Below are 22,372 nucleotides of genomic sequence, written 5' to 3'. Positions count from 1 at the left end.
ACTCCTTCTTTAGCATCTCTTGGGCCGGGTGAATAAAAAAGGGGACTGGCTTCTACAGGAAACCCATGTTATCAAGGGTTACTTCTTAGTAAGAGACTGACATGGGTTCCAGTTCATCTTCATAAGCCAACTCATCCAGAAGGTCCCAGTTTTTCCTCCTGGGTTCTAGCTCAGACTGTCAGGTTCCACTTTGTCCATGGTTTCCTTCCTAAATGCCTGCTGTGATGACTTCAGGCTGACAAAGAAGAAAAGAGCCTCCCATATTACTATTGAATCGCCTCCCAAAACTGCAAAAGGTCAAGTCTCTATGGATAATCCTTACTGGTTCTTCTACTCTGATTGAAGCCTGACTCACAAACAAATGTGGTTTTTATAAACCTCTTTTTCATTGAATAGGGCTTGGTATACATAGTCCAACTATCCAGACAACTTTGGTCTCTGGGACCAAAGGTTAGCAGTTTTAGAATTCCATCAGTCTAGCACCCTACTGTTCAGTTAGCATTAAGCCAGTGGCCCATCTCCTCAAGCTCAGAAATCATGTGGACAATAGATTGACAATCTAAAGCAGGGGTTGGCCTGCATTTTCTGTAAAGTGCCTAATAGTAAATATTTTAGGATTTGTAGCCCATAACATCTTTATTGCAACTATTCTGCTTGCAATATTGAATAACAAGCAGCCATAGAAAATATAGAAATTTTAAAATATGGCTGTGTCACAATAAAACTTTACTTACAAAAACAAACAGTACAGATTTGGCCTATAGGCCATGATTTGACAATACCGAATTTAGACAAAATAGTATAAGTTCTTTATCATAAAAGTACATTTAAAATGTTCACAAATACATTTAACATTGAGAAAAAAAATCAATTCAAGGTCAGACAGCCTGAGATCTAATCACAGCTCTGCCACTCTCCGATGCTCCATTTTCTCATTTTAAATAGAGGCAAGAAAGTAAGTGCAGTGCTTTAAAATACATCCACAAGTTTATTGACATGCTGTCTTTCAAAAGGTAATGTGTAATTCCCTTTCCCCTGAATATGGACAGGACATAATGACTCTAAATGAATAGAATGTTGCAGAAGTTGCATTTGCATAATTCTGAAGGCTAAGTTAGAAAAAAAGATGAGTCAGCTTCAACTTGACTCCCTCTCGGCACAATCACACATAAAACACAACAGCCAAGCTGTGAGAAACCCAAGTGGCCAAACAGAAAGGCCATGTCAAGATGTTTTGACCAAAGGCCCCACCAGAGGTCCCGGCCAACAGCTAGCATCATCTGCCAGACATGCAAGTGATTGGGCCACAGATGATTTCAGTCCCCAACTTTTGGGATAATACAATTGATGCCAAGTAGAGCAGAAATATTTGTCTACACAAACCTCACATAGATTGCAGAAACTTAAGTAAAATAAATTTTGTCACTATCTGAAACCACTAAGTTTTGGGGTCATTTGTTACATAGCAATAGATTGCCAGAACAAAAGGATTCCCAGAGACTCCTCACTTATTACAATAAGAGAATTTTGTGGGAATCTCCCTAATCTATTGACCTGCTCACTTGGATCTTTGTACCAAAGACAAGTATATGTGTGCACTTGACTACTGAAGAGAGCTTCTCAACCATCAAGAAGTCTGAGGAAACAAGGCAGAATACCATCAAAAGCCACAGAGAGGATTTAAGAGGCTGAACCTAATGATCCAACCTGGAATTTGACCAAAACTCTAGGCTTGACACTTCCGGCTCTTTTTAAAACGATGTCATGGGACTTTCAATAACCAGCCTAGATCAGGACTAGAGCCGGCCAAACCATCTTTATGTGAAATGGAACACCACTGCAGAAAAATAGGCCAGTGAATTTTGAACTAGAAAGTTTGGGCTTTAATTTATTTTGACCAGAATTCTTTTCAACAGAAATGTAAATCAAATTTTAAAAACTGGCGTCTAAGAGACATGAATGGCTACAGGTCAGTTACAACTGGTTAATTTAAGGTTCATTCTTAAGTTCAACATTATAAGATGGAGTATAGGAAACAGAATGCCTACACTTTTTGATCTAAATATTGGGATAAAAATCTCTATGGCTAGGATAATCCTTTCATAAAGACAAAGATGATACTAAGAATAAAAGAGAAAGAAGAGGATAAACGTAGAAACACAGGATTGTAGCTTGATGATATGATGTGTGGATGGTGGGTATGAAAAGAGAAGGCCTCGGTTGTGTAAGTGAGTAGGCGTGAGTGAATATAAATATTGAAATTAAAGAACAAGCCTTACAGAGAATGGAATATGAGAAAATTATTCAACTTCATTTCTTTGCAGCACCTTCTTCCTTTCCCAAAACTACATGCTTTAGTGACACTGACCTACTTACTCATTCTTCAGTTTGCCATTTTTTCCAAAATGATACAACTTTGCTACTCTAGGCTCTTTTTGTAGAATGTTCCCAGAGCAGTGCTTTGAAGTAGAAGAAACATGGAGTCATGCAACCATGGATTCAGAGGTCACATCTGCCTCTATCAAACTGTGTAAACTTGAGCCTTTGTTATTTATGACCATTAATTTCAAAACCTGTAGAATGGGGATAAGATATCCAGCCATATGGTGATCATAGGGTTCAAGTAAGGCAATATTCATGAAACACTGACCACAATACCACAAGACAACATGTAGGACAAGTTTAGTAAACATTAATCTTCCCAGAGCCCCCAATTTACTACTCCATGACTTCTACTTAGGCTTTACAGTCTGACGCAGTGTCACCTCCTCCACGCAGTCCTTGCCAAAGCCCCCAAGCGAAATTTGGTATCTTTCTCCAAGCTGTAAAAGCATCTTAGTCATATTGTATGGTCTTAGTATGATTACGTGTCTATCTACCCCATGTGGATTTAGACTTTATCAATTCCTTGTGTTTTGTACCTTCATCATGATAGTCTAGGGATTTTTGTTTTGTAACAAAGGCATTCATCAAGATGACATTTATAAAAATTAGTATGTACTATCTGAGCATGTTGAAATGTGGATTACTCAGTTCGTGGAAGTGTTTTAGCCTGCACTGCAGAGACCATCACTCTCTTTCTCCTCTGGTTCCCGTTTGCCCAGCTATCACCCTTAATTGATTTATGGGGGGCCCTGCTCTTCTTTATGACCTTGCCTCTCATGTTCTTTCAAGTTAGAGTTTCTTTTTGTAAAACTATACCTTTGTTAATGAAATATGACCAATGGACGCTATAAAGTACTCTTGAAACATGTAATACAACACATTATATACTGCCCAAAGGGGTAGTACTAACTACAAAGGATGAAAAAACTACTACTGTAAAAGTTTACTTTTAGGAATGTATTTTTTCTCCTTATGTTTTAACCTCAAAAAAGGTTTACACTCTGATCCCTTTATTTCAGTCTACATATTCTTAAACTGCTAAATGTCTAGAAATAATTATAATACAACTAATGTTTACTCAGTATTTACTATGGCACAACACCAGAAAAGCTTTTTATGTGTCATCTCATTTTATTGCTATGGCAAACTTATAGGAGAGATATTATCATTATGCCAATTTCACAGATGTGGAAGTTGAACCATCATTAGACTAATTCTAATTTTAAAAGCCTAGTTTGCACATTATGCACTATTTATACATGGACTTATATATTGACAGAATTAGCTACCTCCTAGGGTTTATGATATTTTCATTATGTTCTTTTCTAACATTTAGGTACATAAAGAGCCTATGTTAAGATTTTTTTAGCTATAAATAAAGCACTTTGGTTATATGATTGCCTTCTGTCATTTGACAGGAGTGCATATAAATAGGAAACCAAGTAAATACATTTTATTAAAAATAGGAAGCAGACAAAGAAAAAGTCAAAAAGTTCAGGACGGATGCTTCTTACTACAGGCACCGAAGGGGAGGAACTGTGGCAGTCAAAGGGTTACACAAGAACTTACAACTTCCTGAGCAGTTGAAATAATCAAAAAGAAACAGAAGCTATCCTAATAGTAACATTTATTTACTTTTACCAAAGTAGTAGGCGTCTAAGATCTACAGTAAGCTAATGATTTTTGCATTTACTCTACTGATTTCCTTGTAATAAACAGAAAACTGATGAAAGGTAGCCTTCTCAAATTACTTATATTTATTACAAGATTATTCTACCATAACAAACAAATCTCCAAAATAGAAAAATTTGATTTTTGTGGACCAAATGTTGTTATTTATACACATTCATTCTCCTCTACATGCATATTCCTTTAGGGTAGAGGTAAAAGCCCTTAGGTGAGTGCCTATCATGGTCCATTAATGCCTTAGGCCATTTGGGCTGCTATAACAAACTACCGTAAACTCAGTGGCTTATAAACAACATAAATTTATTTCTCAAAGCTCTGGAGGCTATGAAACATAAAGCCTTCTGTTGCCAGCAGATTCAGTGTTTGATGAAGGCTGAATTTCTGGCTCATACACAGTAATACGGTTTGGCTCTCTGTCCCCCCAAAATCTCATCTCAATTTGTAATCCTATATCAAGGGAGGGACCTGGTGGGAGGTGATTGGATCATAGGGGCAGTTTCCCCACGCTGTTCTCCTGATTGTGAGTTCTCACAAGATCTGATTGTTTAAAAGTGTTTAGCAGCTCCCCTATCACTCACTCTCTCTCTCCTGCTGCCTTGTGAAGAAGGTGCCTGCTTCCCCTTCACCTTCTGCCATGATTGTAAGTTTCCTGAGGCTTCCCCAGCCATGCGGAAATGTGAGTCAAACCTCTTTTGTTTGTAAATTACCCAGTCTCAGGTAGTTCTTTATAGCAATGTGAAAATAAACTAACACACACAGCATCTTCTTACTGTGTCTTCACCTGGTTAAAAGGGTGAGAGGTCTCTCTCAGACCTCTTTTATAAGGGCATTGATCCCATTCATAAAAGCTATGTACCCATGACCTAATCACCTCCCACAGCGCCCCCCTCCCCCCAATCCTAATATCATCACCTTGGGGATTAGGATTTCAACATATATATTTGGGGGAACAAACATTCAGACCACAGCAGATAGCAGTGTCTTAGGGGGATAATGACTCGGGGCCCTTTTTACCATATATCAAATGGATGCTTTCTCCCTGGTAGCTTCCTAGGCCATCGCTCTAGATTGAATCCAATAAGAAATCTCTCATGAGAGCAAATTCCAAAAACTAGACCTTCCAGGAGGACGACAGAAGACAGAGAGCATACCTGTGCATGTTTCAGTGGGAGCAATTGCCATGGAGTGTAAGATAAAAGAGATCTTATACTTCTGTATTCTGATTAGTTCCTCCAGGAACTTTTCTGTTCACACCCTTGATAAGATGGCTTGCATGCAAATTATAAAACAACCATATATTGTTTGTAGATATGATTAGTGCCTATGTTGGTTCTGTTATCCTACCAAAACTAGCCTTTATAGTCATGCAAATAAGGTATCCCTAATATATTGATGTTAATAAATTTAGTGGTGTTGATTAGTGGTATGGCCAGAAGTGGACTTAGAATCATAATTCATGCATTCAAAGACTCGGCAATTTTGCAGTGAAACACTATGTTGCAGTAAAAGGCATCATTTTTGAGATGAGAGAGTCCTAGACTTAAATACAGCCTTTGATATTTATAAGATACATCAAAATAATTAACCTCTTTGCATCTTATTTTCCATCCATTTAAACCAATAATAGTAATATTTTCCCTGCAATATTATTTTGAGAATTAGAGATAAGTGCTATAAAATTAATGATGCTCACATTTGGAACATAATAAAATATTACTAATATTATTGTAAAAGAAAAAATACAACACAGAAAACCAAAACACAAATGGATTTAAATGACTAACAAAAACCGATAAATGCCTAAAAAGATTTTTTTAAAAAGAAAGGACACATTAATAACCAATTACCAATATCAGAAATAAATGTGAAATATCACTATATATGTTACATACATCCAAAGGCTAATAAGAAAATATTTTCAGCATATTTATACCAATAAATTTGATAATTGAAACAAAAATTTTCTTGAAATAACACACTTCCCCAAAAGTGACACAAAAAGAGACAATGTGAATAGCATTAAATAAATCGAGGTCATAATCTAAAACTTTTCCACAATGGCACAAGAAAGCTTCAAATCAAGATGGCTTCACTGATGGATTCTATCAAATATTTACAATCAGTTTTATATAAACTCAGAATATAGGAAATAAGGGACTACTTCCCAAATGATGTTATGAGATCAGCAGGACTCTGATGCCAAAATATAATTAGGGCATTATAAGAAAAGAAATTACAGATGAATATCTCTCATGAAAATAAATGTAAATATTCTTATCAAATATTTAAGTCAGATCAGCAATATATAAGAGGCTAATACTTTATGATCAAGTATTCAATATTTTACATTTGTAAATCAGTCAACATAACTGATTAACAGTATAAAAGAGAAAAATCTTATGAACATCTCAGTGTATGCAGAAAACATTTTTGACAAAATTTAATATTAATTCAGGATTTTAAAAAATCTCTTAGCAAACTATAACTACAGAGTAACTAAATCAATCTTACAAAAGCCATCTGCAAAGAAACCTACAGCTAACATAGTTCTTAATGGGGAAATAGTGAAAACTTTCCCAGATCAAAGATGTCTACTTTCACCACTTCTATTAAATATCATATGTAGGTCCTACTGAAGAAATAAGGTTGTTAAAAAGAAGCAAATAAAGATTGAAAAGAAGGAAATACAAATGTATTATGAGACTATATGATTATATACATAGAAAATCCTAATGAATAGTATTGATATTCAGAATATCCCTAATGTCAAATTAATTATGTGCCTAGAAGCAAGAATAATATCCATTCATTTCCAATGCATTTTACCAATTACCATATTCATCAATAAATTACACATTATATTTGACCATTATGTGTACCTATGAATAGAAGAAGAATATTAATTCAGGAATAAAACATATGTTGAGTATGATGTTCCATACCTACCATCACAATTAGTCCCTGCCCTCAAAGAGTTTATAGTCTTGTGAAATCCAAGACTTAATATGGGACTTAGATAACATTTACATTTTAAAATTAAATTTACAATTAATATGCATGATGGTTCTATTTTCTATGAGTCACAACTTACCGGTCAGCCTCTGCTATTATTGTCACAGGTAAGTCAATTGTCCCCATGGCCATTTACTAGTCAGATGGGATAATAAAAATTAAACCTGAGATGCGACAAGTCTTGGGTAGGGTACAATGTATGGTCCTCTCTACTTCACGCTATAATCACACTATTGCACTACAGCCTGATACCTTGTCCCTATTAAAAAAATTAAGAAAGATAACTTAGAAGGTTCTACTTCTTAAACTCTATAGTTTGCAGTTTTCTAATGAGCTAAGCAAGTTTGAATAATGACATTTGAGCGCTCTGATTTTTCTTGATGTAATTTTCCCATCAATTAAAAAATGATTATGAGAGTGGGCCATAATATGTAGCCAACTGGAGTTTCAGAAAACTTAGCATGTGTTAATGTTTGAGAATCTCATTTATTTTTTATTAACCCCTCAAGAACAGAGAAAATCTTACAAATCCTGCCAGAAAATATCAGAAGTTTGGGCTATTTTAGATGGTGGTAACTGCCCTAGTGGCTTTTAATTAGCCATATTGTGCCTACTATTTAGAATGTTTATTTTTGCTCTTGGAAGATTTTCAGAAACAATAAGAGACAAACCATTTATAGGTGCACATAACCAAACCAAAATCAGAGTATTCACAAACATGTTAACCCAAGTATGCAGATCAAACAAAACATTAAACTAGGCACACAGAACCAAAGTGCATAGATGGGGGGACCTCTCCCCAAGCCAAGCGAAGCAGTGAGGGACTGTGCTACCCACCAGGGGTACTATGCTTTTTCCACAGATTTTTGCAATCCACGGATCAGGAGATTCCCTCATGAGCCTACACCACCAGGGCCCTGAGTCTCAAGCACAAAACCAGGTGGCTATTCAGGCAGGCACTGAGCTGCAGGAGTTTTTACATACTTCAGTGGCACCTGAAACTCCAGCGAGACAAGAGAACCATCCACTCCTGTGGAAAAGGGGCTGAAGCCAGCGAGCCAAGCAGTCTCGCTCAGTGGGTCCCACCCCCATGGAGCCCAGCAAGCTAAGAACTACTGGCTTGAAATTCTCACTGCCAGCACAGAAATCTGGAGTCTTCCTGGGATGTCCAAGTTCCCAGGGGGGAGGGGTGACCACAATTACTGTGGCTCTAGTCAGTGGTTTTCCTCTGACAGTGCTAAGGAGACTGGGAGGTTTAGACTGGGTGGAATTCCCCGCAGCACAGCAAAATGGCTGTGGCCAGACTGCTTCTCTAGATCCTTCATACCTGGAAGGAGGAAGTCCAGCAGCTCCAGGGGCTTACAGACAGAACTCTCATCTCCCTGGGACAGAGCACCTTCGGGGAGGCACAGCCGTGGCCTCAGGTTCAAAGGGCTTAATCTTTCCTGCCTGCCGGCTCTGAAGAGACCAGCTGATTCTGATTAGGGGGATTCGCCCAGCATAGCACACCTGCTCTGCTAAGGGAGAGACTGCCTCCTCAAGTGGGTCCCTGATCCCATGCCTCCTGACTGGGTGAGACCTCCCAACAGGGGTGGACAGACATCTCATACAGGAGAGCTCCAGCTGGCATCAGGTCGGTGCCCTTCTGGGACAAGCTTCTACAGAAGAAGCAGGTGGCAATCTTTGTTATTCTGCAGCTTCCACTGGTGATACCCAGGTGAACAGGATCTGGAGTGAACCCCCAGCAAACTGCAGCAGACTTGCAGAAGAGGGGCCTGTTAGAAGAAAAACAAACAGAAAGCAACAACAACAACCACATCAACAAAAAAAGACCCCATAAAAACCCCACTTTGGATTTCTGTGACCTCACAGAAATCCAAAGGTCAACAGCCAGCCTCAAAGATCAAAGGTAGATGAATCCACAAAGATAAGAAAAAAACAGCACAAAAATGCTGAAAATCCCAAAAGCCAGAATGCCTCTTTTCCTCCAAATCATCACAACACTTCTCCAGCAAGGGCACTAAATAGGGCTGAAGCTGAGATGGATGAACTGACAGAAGTGGCTTCAGAAAGTAGGTAATAATAAATTTCACTAAGCTAAAGTATTATGTTCTAACCCAATGTAAGGAAGCTAAGAACCATGATAAAAGATTACAGGAGCTATTAACTAGAAAAACCAGTTTCAAGAGGAACAGAAATGACTTAATAGAGCTGAAAAACACAGCAGGATAACTTCGTGATGCAAACACAACTATCAATAGCCAAATCAACCAAGTCGAAGAGAGAATATCAGAGCTTGAAGACAATCTTGCTGAAATAAGGCAGGCAGACAAGATTAGAGAAAAAAGAACGAAAAGTTATGAACAAAACCTCCAAGAACTATGGGGCCATGTTAAAAGACCAAACTTACGACTGATTGGAGTACCTGAAAGAGATGGGGAGAATGGAAAAAAGTTGGAAAACACATTTCAGGACATCATTCAGGAGAACTCCCCCAACCTAGCAGAACAGGTCAATATTCAAATTCAGGAAATCCAGAGAACCCCAATAAGATACTCCACAAAAAGGTCTACCACAGCAGACCTCTCAGTGGAAACCCCACAAGCCAGAAGAGATTGGGGGCCAATATTCAACATTCTTAAAAAAAGAAGTTCCAACCTAGAATTTCATACCGACTAAACTAAGTTTTTATAAGCAAAAGAGAAATAAAATCTTTTTCAGACAAGCAAATGCTGAGGGATTTTGCCAGCGCCAAGCCTGCCTTGCAAGAGCTCCTGAAGTAAACACTAAACATGGATAGAAAAAAACGTTACTAGCCACTGCAAAACACACTGAAGTACACAGAGCAATGACACTAAAAAACAACTACATTAACAACACTCTTATTCAACATAGTGTTAGAAGTTCTGGCCAGAGCAATCAGGCAAGAGAAAGAAATAAAGTGTATTCAAATAGGAAGAGAGGAAGTCAAATTGTCTTTGTTTGCAGATGACATAATTCTATCTCTAGAAACCCCATCATCTCAGCCCAAAAGCTTCTTAAGTTAATAAGCAACTTTAGCAAAGTCCCAGGATACTAAATCAATATGCAGAAATCACAAGCATTCGTATACATCAACAACAGACAAGCAGACACCCAAATCATGAATCAACTCCCATTCACAACTGCCACAAAGAGAATAAAATACTTAGGAATACAGCTAACATGGGAAGTGAAGGACTTCTTCAAGGAGAACTACAAACCACTGCTCAAGGAAATCAAAGAGGACACAAACAGATGGAAAAACATTCCATGCTCTTAGATAGGAAGAATCAATATCGTGAAAATGGCCACGCTGCTCAAAGCAATTTATGGATTAAATGCTATCCCCATTAAACTACCATCAACATTTTTCATAGAATTAGAAAAAAATTTAAAATTTATATGGAACCAAAAAAGAACTCGCATAGCCAAGACAATCCTAAGCAAAAAAAAAAGAACAAAGCTGGAGGCATCACACTACCTGACTTCAAACTATACTACAAAGCCACAGTAACCAAAACAGCATGGTACTGGTACAAAAACAGGCACATAGACCAATGGAACAGAACATTGAACTCAGAAATAACACCACACATCCACAACCATCTGGTCTTCGACAAACCCAATGAAAACAAGCAATGGGGAAAGGATTTCCTATTTAATAAATGGTGCTGGGAGAACTGGATAGCCATATGCAGAAAATTGAAACTGGATCGCTTCCTTACTCCTTGTACAAAAATTAACTCAAGATGGATTAAGACTTAAATGTAAAACCCAAAACTATAAAAACCCTATAAAAAATCTAGGCAATACCATACAGGACCTAGGCACAGGAAAATATTTTATAATGGAAGTGCCAAAAGCAACTGCAACAAAAGCAAATGGGATCTAATTAAACTAAAGAGCTCCTGCACAGCAAAAGAAACTAGCATCAGAGTGAACAGACAACCTACAGAATGGGAGAAAATTTTTGCAATCTACTCATCTGACAAAGGTCTAATATCCAGAATCTACAAGGAACTTAAGAAAATTTACAAGAAAAAAACAAACAAACAATCCCATCAAAAAGTGGGTAAAGAATATGAACAGACACTTCTCAAAAAAAGACATACATGTGGCCAACAAACATATGAAAAATAGCTCAACGTCACTGATCATTAGGGAAATGTAAATCAAAACCACAATGAGATACCATCTCATACCAGTCAGAATGGCAATTATTAAGAAGTCAAGAAACAAAAGATGCTGGCAAGGTTTTGGAGAAGTAGGGACACTTTACACTGTTGGTGGGACTGAAAATTAGTTCAACCATTGTGGAAGACACTGTGGCAATTCCTCAAAGATTCAGAACCGGAAATACCATCTGACTCAGCAATCCCATTACTCGGTATATACCGAAAAGAATATAAATGATTCTATTATAAAGACACATGCATGCATATGTTCGTTGCTGCACTATTCACAATAGCAAAGACATAGAATCAACTCAAATGCCCATCAGTGATAGACTGGATAAAGAAAATGTGGTTCATATATATCATGGAATAATATGCAGCCATAAAAAAGAATAAGATTATGTCATTTGCAGGGACCTAGATGAAGCTGGAAGTCATTATCCTCAGCAAGCTAATGCAGGAACAGAAAACCAAACACACATGTTCTCTCATAAATGGGAGCTGAACAATGAGAACACATGGACACAGGGAGGAGAACAACACTTTTACTGGGCCTGTCAGAGGAGGGAGGTGGGGAGGAAAGCATTAGGGAAAAGAGCTAATGCATGCTGTGCTTAATAGGTAGGTGGTGGGTTGATAGTTGCAGCAAACCACATGGCAGTATGTAACAAACATGCACATCCTGCACATGTACCCTGGAACTTAAAAAATACAAATAAAACACTTCTTTTTAAGAAAAGACAGAGTTGCCAGTGGGATTTAAAAAAAAGACTCATTCATCTGCTGTCTTCAAGAGACCCACTTCACATGTAATGACACACACAGGCTCAAAGTAAAGCATTGCAGAAAGATGTACCATGCAAAGGGCAAACAAAAAAGAGCAGGGGATGCTATTTTTATATTGGATAAAAGAGATTTTTAAACAAACAACAGTAAAAAAGAACAAAGAAGGGCATTACATAATGATAAAGGGTTGAATTCAAAAGACTAACCTATCCTAAATATATATGCACCCAACACTGGAGCACCTAGATTCATAAAACAAATTCTTGGAGACTTATTAAGAGACCCCAATAACCACACAATAATACTGGGAGATTTCAACACCCCACTACAATTTTAGACAGATCACCAAGGCAGAATACTAACAAAGATATTCAGGACCTAAACTTGACACTTGACCAAATGCACCTAATGACATCTACAAAACACTCCACCCAACAAAAACAGAACACATATTCTTCTCATGTGCAAATGGCACATACTCTAAAATTGACCACATGCTCAGCCATAAATCAATTCTCAAAAAAGTCAAAAAACTTACAAAATCATACCAACCACACTCTTGAACCACAGGACAATAAAAATAGAAACCAATACCAAAAAAGCTCTCTCAGAACCATGCAGTTATATGGAAATTAAACAATGTGCTCCTGAATGACTTTTGGGTAAATAGTGAAATTATGACAGAAATCAAGAACTAATGAAACTGAGGAAAACAAGATATGATACAACATACCAGAATCTCTGAGACACCGCTAAAGTAGTGATAAGAGAACAGTTTAGAGTGCTAATGCCCACATCAAAAAACTGAAAAGATCTTAAATTAACAACCTAACATGACACCTAGAGGAAACAGAATAAAAAGAGCAAACCAATTCCAAAGCTAGCAGAATAAAAGATATAATCAAAATCAGAGCTGAATTGAATGAAATGAAGATGAGAAAAAACATGTTATTCCAAAGATCAGAATGAAACCAAAAGTTATTTTTTAAAGAATAAATAAGATTTATAGACTCACAACTAGACTAATAAAGAAAAAAAAGGGAGAAGATCCAAATAAACACAATCAGAAATGACAAAGGGGGCATTACCATTGATCCACAAAAATACAAAAAAAAAAAAAAACCCTCAGACACCATTAGGAACACTTTAATGCACACAAACTAGAAAACCCAGAAGAAATAGATAAATTCCTGGAAACATGCAACCTCTTAAGATTAAACCAGGAAGAAATTGAATACCTGAACAGACCAATAACAAATTCTGAAATTGAATCAGTAATAAACAGCCTACCAACCAAAAAAAAAAAAAAAAAAAAAGCCCCTGGACCAGAACGATTCACAGCCAAATTCTACCAGACGTATACAGAAGAACTGGCACCAGTCCTATTGAAATTACAAAATATTGAAAGGCAGAGATTCCTCTCTAACTCATTCTATGAGGCCAGAATCATTTTGATACCAAAATCTAGCAGAGACACCACAAAAAAAAAATCAGGCCAATGTCCCTAATGAACATAGATGCACAAATCCTCAACAAAATACCAGCAAACCAAATCCAGGAGCACATCAAAAAGTTAATCCACCAACATCAAGTAGGCCTTATTCCTGGGGTGCAAGGTTGGTTCAACATATGCAAATCAATACATGTTATTCATTACATAAACACAACTGAAAACAAAAAATACATCATCATCTGAAACAGATACAGAATAGGCTTTTTATAAACTTAACAGCCCTTCATGTTGAAAATTCTGAACAAACTAGGCATTGAAGGTACATACCTCAAAATAATAAAAGCTATCTATGACAAATTCACAGCCAACATCATGCTGAACAGGCAAAAGCTGGAAACGTTCCCCTTGAGAACTGAGACAAGATAAGGATGTCTGCTCTCACCACTCCTGTTCAACATAATACTGGAAGTTCTAGCCAGAGAAGTGAGGCAAGAGAAAGAAATAAAAAGCATGAAAATAGGAAGAGAAATTCAAACTATCTCTCTTCGTAGGTGATATAATTCTATGCCTAGAAAACCCAAAGGCTCCAAGATTTGATAATCAACTTCAGCAAAGTTTTAGGATACAAAATCAATGTACATAATCAGTAGCATTTCTACACGGCAATAATGTCAAAGCTGAGAGTCAAATCAAGAACACAATCCCATTCACAACAGCCACACAAAGATTAAAATGCCTCAGAATACAGCTAATCAAGGAGGTGAAAGATCTTGGCAATGAAAATTACAAAACACTACTCAAGGAAATCAGAGATGGTACAAACAAATGGAAAAACATTTCATGCTTATGGATAGAAAGAATAAATATTGTTAAAATGACCATACTTCCCAAAGCAAATTATAGATTCAATACTATTCCTATCAAACTCCCAATGACATTTTTCATAGAATTAGAAAAAAAATTCTAAAATTTACTTGAAACCAAAACAAGAGACCAAACAGCCAAAGCAATCCTAAGAGAAAAGAACAGAGCTGGAGACATCACACTACCCAACTTCAAACTATAGTACAAGGCCATAATAACTAAAACAGCATGGTACTGGTACTAAAACAGACACATCAACCAATGGAACAGGTTAGAGAACGCAGAAATAAAGCCACAACCCTACAACTATCTGATCTTCAACAAAGCTAACAATAAAAAGCAATGGGGAAAGACTACCTGTTCAATAATGGTGCTGGGGTAACTGGCTACCCATATGCAGAATATTAAAATTGAACAACTACATTTCACCATATAAAAATCAACTCAAGATGCATTAAAGACTTAAATGTAAAACCTAAAACAATAAAATCCTGAGCAGAAAACCTAGAAAGTACCATTCTGGTCATCAGCCCTGGTAAGACTTCATGGAGAAAATTTCAAAAGCAGTTGCAACAAAAATAAAAATTGACAAGTGGATTAAGCTGGGGAGCTGCTGCACAGCAAAAGAAACTATCAACAGACAATATATAGAATAAGAAAATATATCTGCAAACTATGCATTCAATAAATATCTAATGTCCAGGATCTGTAAGGAACTTAAACAACTGAACAAGGAAAACACAAATAACCCCATTAAATGGACAAAAAATATAAACAGACACTTCCCAAAGGAAGACATATATGTGGCCAACAAACATATGAAAAAAAATGTTCCACGTCACTAATCATCAGAGAAGTACAAATCAAAACCACAATGAGATACCATCTCACACCAATCAGAATGGCTATTACTAAAAAATAAAAAATATAAAAACAGATGCTGTTGAGGCTACAGAGAGAAGGAAATGTTTGTACACTGTTTCTTCCAGCCACTGTAGAAACCAGTCTGGAGATTTCTCAAAGAACTTGAAACAGAACTACCACTGGAACCAGCAACCCCATTACTAGGTATATACCTGGAAGAAAACAAATCATTCTACCAAAAAGACACAGGAACTCACGCATTTATTTCAGCACTATTCACAATAGTAAAGACATGTAATTAACCCAAGTGTGTCTTAACAGTGGGTTGGAAAAAGAAAATGTGGTACATATATACCATGGAATCCTGTGCAGCCATAAAAAGAACAAATCATTTTCTTTGATGCAACATGGATGCAGGTGAAGGCCATTATCCTAAGCAAATTATGCAGGAACAGAAAACCAAATATCTCATGTCCTCACTTATAAGTGGGAGCTAATCATTGGGTATTCATGGACATAAAGATGACAACAATAGAACTGGGCAATACTAGAAGGGGAAAGGAGGGATGGTCACAAAAGTTAACAAACTAACTATTGGGTATCATGCTCACTATCCGGATGATGTGATCCGGATAGTAACCAAGCCCCATCATCTCGCAATATTCCCAGATAACAAACCTGCACATGTACCCCTTGAATCTCAAATAAAAGTTTTTAAAAAGAGAAAAACAATAAAACAACAATTGACTTTAAAAAATAAAGATTTTATGTTTTATCCAAATGATTTTCTTTGTTGTCTTTATTAGATTTTTGATTACTTGGGAAAATTGAGCTTTAAAAAGTTAAGGTTTTTTTACATCTATTTAACTTTATTGCTTTTGAAGTTTTTTTAAATTATAACTCTGATTAAATGAGTAACTATTGTTTCACTGCGACTTATGATCTTGTTTTGATCAAGTGTTTTAAGCACTTAATAGTGCTTGAAAGTGCATCTTTCATAGGCTTCCCCAATATCAAAATTCAAAATTAAGTCTTTTTAACCTAAAGTTAGCTTAGAAACTTTCTTGTTGGTGCCCTGAAGATCTTCAAAGGACGTATGTACTCGTTTGTGTAGATAATAAATTATTCATATTATTTAGTAAATTATATGAGAAGTATTTATTGTCAGTTACATTTATGGGTATGTTATTCATATAAATGTTCCAAACTTGTATGAAATTCTTAAAAATTGATATGACATCAGAAATAATTCTGGTTATTATGTTGTATCCATAAAAAATAACCAACGTCCCCTGTCAATTGCTAATTAAACTTCCATTAGATTTTTAACCATTGCTATTTTAAGTCTCTGTCACCCACGGTTATTGTTTTTCTTTTTCAGTAAAAGTATTTGCACTCAGATTGATGGAAAAAACTCTAACAAGTACACTTAAATATAAGTTTCTAATAACTCTAAGATTTATGAACATAATAAAAATTTTCCAGAACTCTAAGAAAGAAATTAATGGGTTCCTGCAACCACAAATTAATATCAAACAAAATTTAAAAATTAATTATATGATATGAAATAACATCTGAAGATAATATTTTTATAACTTTTATTTGAAACATTCTTGGTTCTTTGGTGTTCTGTTTTTCACATTTAGGGAAATTTTCTCTCTTAAGCTATCTATTGTTTACATCAGTTTGGCAAAGCACATTTCTATGAACAAAGCTGGAAACATTTGCTTTTTCTCCTTACTTGATCTTCCAAAATTCAAAAGTTATCCATGAGTATTTTTGGGGGGGGGATGAAATCATTATTTTCATAAGTTTAATAAGAATCTGCATTCTTTATAACAAGATACAATTGGAAACATTGGTTACATTACCAAGGTTTTGATTAAAATGTTATATCTGAGAATGTGCATTGAATGTCTAACTTCAAGAATTCATGATCCTACAGTGAATGAATAAAAACTGTCAATTCCTGGCATGCCCAGAAACTTAAGACTCTGGGTAGGATCTAAAGTCTGTTTTGCTTTGGCTTTCTAGCCTCTAAAGCCCTCTTAAAAACCTCCTGAGGTTTTTAAATCTGAGATTCCTATGTGATCAATGTAGAGAGAAAAAGTTATGTTCCTAAAAGAAAGACTATACTATACCTATTATTAGACTGTAGCCCTGTGCATCATTTTAAATTTCTTTTTATCTGCCTGTAGGCTGGACCAAATCCTAAATTATTCTAGGTTCCTCTTTCCAACTTTATTTCATAAAATTACCAAAAATGAAAGCTTCTCCGTTTCTGAAGCCCTATTAGCTGAAGCTAGATAAATTTTAAGAGGCAAGTCTTGTGCCTGATGTATGCCTCATACAAAACGTTCACCAAACTACTTAATGACATAACCAGAGACATTCAAACTGCAAACCAGTACAAGAACTTGACAGCTTCACACTCTAGACAGCTTTTCTCAAGATGTCAAAATAAGATTCCACATCATAATGAGACTCTTTTCTCTCTTAATGCCTATCTTTTTCACTTGGCAGCATAATGTTCAATGGATTTATTCAATTGGTTGCCTGTAAACCTAAATACTTGGCTCAAAACCATTATGCAAACCGAGATTGTAATGTTACTATTAATTTTACTTTGTATTTTCCCTTTTTAAACTTTGTATCTATTATTTGTTAAGTTTTTGCTGAAGTACAACTCTTAACAGAATAATGCTGGTCCAGCACTTTGAGATGACAGCAACAAAATTGAACTTAACAATGGACTCCAAGTAGACTTAGTCTGAGAGCCACATGCCTTCAAAACTCCCTTACTGCTAAAAGGTGGCTAAAAGGGTTTCGACACTGCTTCTAGCTGTCATTCACTCTCTCCAGCATGGAACCAGACCAGCAACCAGAGACAGGTTCATCCCAGCACTGAAGAGCAATTAAAACCTAACTACAGGATGATTTGCTAGAGATGCTTTTGGGGGAAAATTTTGATCAAAAGAGGAAACATTAAAGTAGTCAGAATCAAAATGGAGTCACCTATGATACATACATACACACACACACACACACACACACACACACACACACAGATGCACACACACTAGAGCTGGGAAATGCCATGAAAGGAGATTTCTCTTGCATAAATGAGTGGTAAGAATTAGCACAAAGACTCTGTAAAAATTACAACCTAGCAAAAAGGCTATCACAAACCTACACACACACAAATACTTCTATAAGGACATCTGCCAAGCAACTGTTTGTCCAACCTTGGACTGCAGCCACTCTTTCTGAGACAGAGTCTCACTCTGTAGCCCAGGCTGGAGTGCAGTGGTGCGATCTCAGCTCACTGCAACCTCTGCCTCCCGGGTCCTGGTTCAATTCTCCTGCCTCAGCCTCCTGAGTAGCTGGGATTACAGGCCTGCACCACCATGCCCCACTAATTTTTGTATTTTTAGTAAAGATGGGGTTTCACCATGATGGCCAGGCTGGTCTTGAAATCTTGACCTCGTGATCCGCCCGCCTCGGCCTCCCAAAGTGTGGAGCCACTCTTATTGATCCTTGTGGCCATGGATGGATAATTGTCCCAAAACAGTTATGTAATCCTCCCGATTTTTCCTTTAAAGTCCTCTTTCTTTACCTCTCTGCATATACACATAGTTTACCATGGCACACATATTTCCATTGCAAACCTCTATTTTTAAGAAACATAATTTTCTTTCAGAGACCCTCTCTCTTATTTAGGTTGAAAATTCAGCATGCCCCATAGTAGACTGCAAGAAAATCCTTGAACAAAGAGAATCGGTGTGCTTTTATTGAAGGCGGCAAAGAAGCAGGTGTTTCGGGAGTCTATTCCTCACACTGAAGTCAATGGACAGAGAAAAAGAACTGGAAGATTTCTCAAGCAGAAATGATCGGCAGGCTGAGTTTTGGCGCCTGTTTTATGCTTCAAGAAAGAAAAAGAAGGAATTGGTCCAGATAGAGGGAACCCAAATGCCAAGCAGTTGAAAGTAGGTAAGTATGTGCAGAACCCCCACCCATGTGACTTGAGTAGTTAGGTAGAGCGCTGTCTCTGCCCCCCTACCCCACCATTTATGGCTTAGGTTGTACTTCTTAATAAACTTGCAGATGATGGAAAAGCCAGAGCTTTAGGTGACGCGGCTGCAGCCAGTACAAGAGGTATTGTCAGAAATTACAAAAACAAACAAACAAACAAACAAAAAAACCACAATGTTTATTTCAGCAGGCATAACTGGAAAGTTATAGAGGATATAGTTTCATTTCTTTCTTTGTATAATTTCGTGGGATTTAATATAATGCAATATTAGTCATTTTTACTTTTTTGTATGTGTTCTTTTGTATTTTTAGAAGACAGTGATTAAATTAGCATCATCAGAGTCAGCAAAATAGAACGTGAAAAGTGCAATACAAGTATGACATTTCTACCTTACTGCCATTCCACCACACACGGCACTCTTCTGAGCTCAATTACTATTTGAGCCACCAAACTCTCTTATCTTGCTCTGTTTCTATTAGTATTTCCATTATTGTATTTATTATTATTTACATTACTATAATACATAATATAATACATATTATATGATATAATTTTCAATTTTATATTTTATAACTATAATACAGATAAGCAGTATCATATTATTATTATAAATTATTAATTATTCTATTTTATTATGGTATCTTATTCAGTCACTTTCCCTTGCTTTGATCTATAATAGCCCGGCCGGGCGCAGTGGCTCACGCTTGTAATCCCAGCACTTTGGGAGGCCGAGGCGGGTGGATCACGAGGTCAGGAGATCGAGACCACGGTGAAACCCCGTCTCTACTAAAAATACAAAAAATTAGTCAGGCGTGGTGGTGGGCGCCTGTAGTCCCAGCTACTCGGAGAGGCTGAGGCAGGAGAATGGCGTGAACCCGGGAGGCGGTGCTTGCAGTGAGCCAAGGTTGCACCACTGCACTCCAGCCTGGGCGACAGAGCAAGACTCCATCTCAAAAAAATAAAATAAAATAAAATAAAGATCTATAATAGCCCTTGCATATTTCAATATCTTATACTCCAAAATATATGCATTTGGAGTGAGTTAGATAAATAAGTCCATTTCTATAGGAAATAAAATTTTAGTTTACAAGAATTGAAAAGTTGCTCCCTCTCATATGAGTAGAAATCACCCCAGGAAAAAATATGCAACTCACCCTAAAATGTTGCAAGACGTGCCTTTGGCAGTGACATTTTTTTTGTGCTGTGTATTCACTAAATTCTTTGGATCCCTGTTGTATGGGCCAGAACATTTGGATATGTTTTGATAAGTCAAGCTCGGTGTGACCTCTTATGCTGTCAATTCTTAAGAAGATTACTAGCTTAAAATATCTACAAATATTTTGTAGAAGGGAAGACAAATGGCTGTAAGCAGCAAGATAAATAATTACTATTCCAAAACTGAAACTAATCAGGTTGGAAAAGGTAATTTATTGCTCCAAAAATGTGCAAAAGGAGATCACATCAGCATAGATTGATGAAAGTATTATCAAATAATTGAAATATCTTGCATGTGATCATTATTTGGGACACACTGATAGTTTTCAATATGATTTTTTCATATTAACTATCAATGTGTTAATTTATTTCCTTAAATAAAAATTAGTTGCAAAAAGCACCCAGAATGTTATTGGTGATTGATTAGTCAAAAAAAGAAAAGCCCGGTGTTCTTTTTGTCATGTTCTTTTTGTCATACAAACAAAATTTGGTTCCGGATGGTCATGGAAGTAAGCAAGCTAAAGCATATAGAATTTAAAAGCTGAAGAGACTGGAAAATTAGAGCTGTCTTTCTGAAACTGAGTATGTTCAGTTGATTTTTGAGGAAGTCATGAAATTTGGAGAAGATTACTGGGGTGATTTTGAGGAGACCCAGAGAAAAGGTTTAAACACATTTTTATAACTTAAAGAAAATAATCAAAGTATGTTTTATACTGTATCTAAAAGCATAACATTGAAGCCAGACAAGAGTGAATTCAAAACCCAGCTTCCAGGTAAAGCATGTACAGCTTACTAATACATTCTCTCTGAGCCTCAGTTTACCTATGTACAAACTGGGGATTAAATAGCCAGTTGCTTCTCATTTTTTATCTCATTTATTGCACATGCCAATTTAATGGCATGTGCAATGAATGAGAGAGAAATGAGAACCAATTAGCTATTAATTTTTATTGTTGTTACATAAAGATGAGTTTGTTGTTATATAAACATAAAGATACTTTTTATTATGATAATTAAGAGTCTAAAAAAGATATTGCTATTCACCTATCTGATGATGTTTTTTATTAAGCCTACATTTAACAACATATTTTCCTCCCAAGGACAAAAACGTAACATTTTACTGCTTCTTTTAACCTTCGCTTTGTTTCTTTTACTCTTAACAAGATAACTTTATTCTTCTCCCTAAAGATGATTAAGCTTTGCAGGATAAATCAGAGAAAGTTCAGCACCTTCTCCCACTGTGATGTGTTTTGCAGCTTCTAAGAGAAAGGAGTACAGGGATACTTGTCCTGGTCACTCTCTGTAACTCCCAGGACAGAGATAGCACCAGCAAGAGTCCCTGTACAATGACCTTCCACTGTGGGAAAAAAAATATAAAATAAAATAAAAACTGTTTATATCAGCTGATTCATTCATATGTTTTTACAAAGTAGCAAACATTTATTGAACAACTACTATATGCTAGGCCACTGTATAAGGGCAGATAATTTGTGTGTGTGTGTGTGTAAAACACAGTAACTGTTTTCAAAGTGACTCATGGCCCAAGTTTTGGACAGAAATATCTTTTCAACATGTTACATTATTCAGTTATTTTGACTTTATGTTGCACTCAGGATTTTAATCCACTCAGTATGAATGTGGAATATAATAAAACAATAGGTTTTTATTAATAAAATTAAATTGTGGCATTATTATAAAATATAAGATTGAATTCCTAATGTTTACACTACCTATCTTAAACATTTTGTGAAAACAAGCTAATACAAATCAATATCACTATTAAATAAGTTAATAAATTCATTGAAAATTATATAATTATAGAATAAACTGAAAATGTTATCAAAGACTACCTTCGAAAGGCGACAGGTAGTTTCA

The sequence above is a fragment of the Hylobates moloch genome, unplaced genomic scaffold (genome assembly GCF_009828535.3).
Source record: "Hylobates moloch isolate HMO894 unplaced genomic scaffold, HMol_V3 SCAFFOLD_14, whole genome shotgun sequence".
Taxonomy (NCBI): Eukaryota; Metazoa; Chordata; class Mammalia; order Primates; family Hylobatidae; genus Hylobates; species Hylobates moloch.
Note: the sequence above shows the minus strand (reverse complement) of the source record.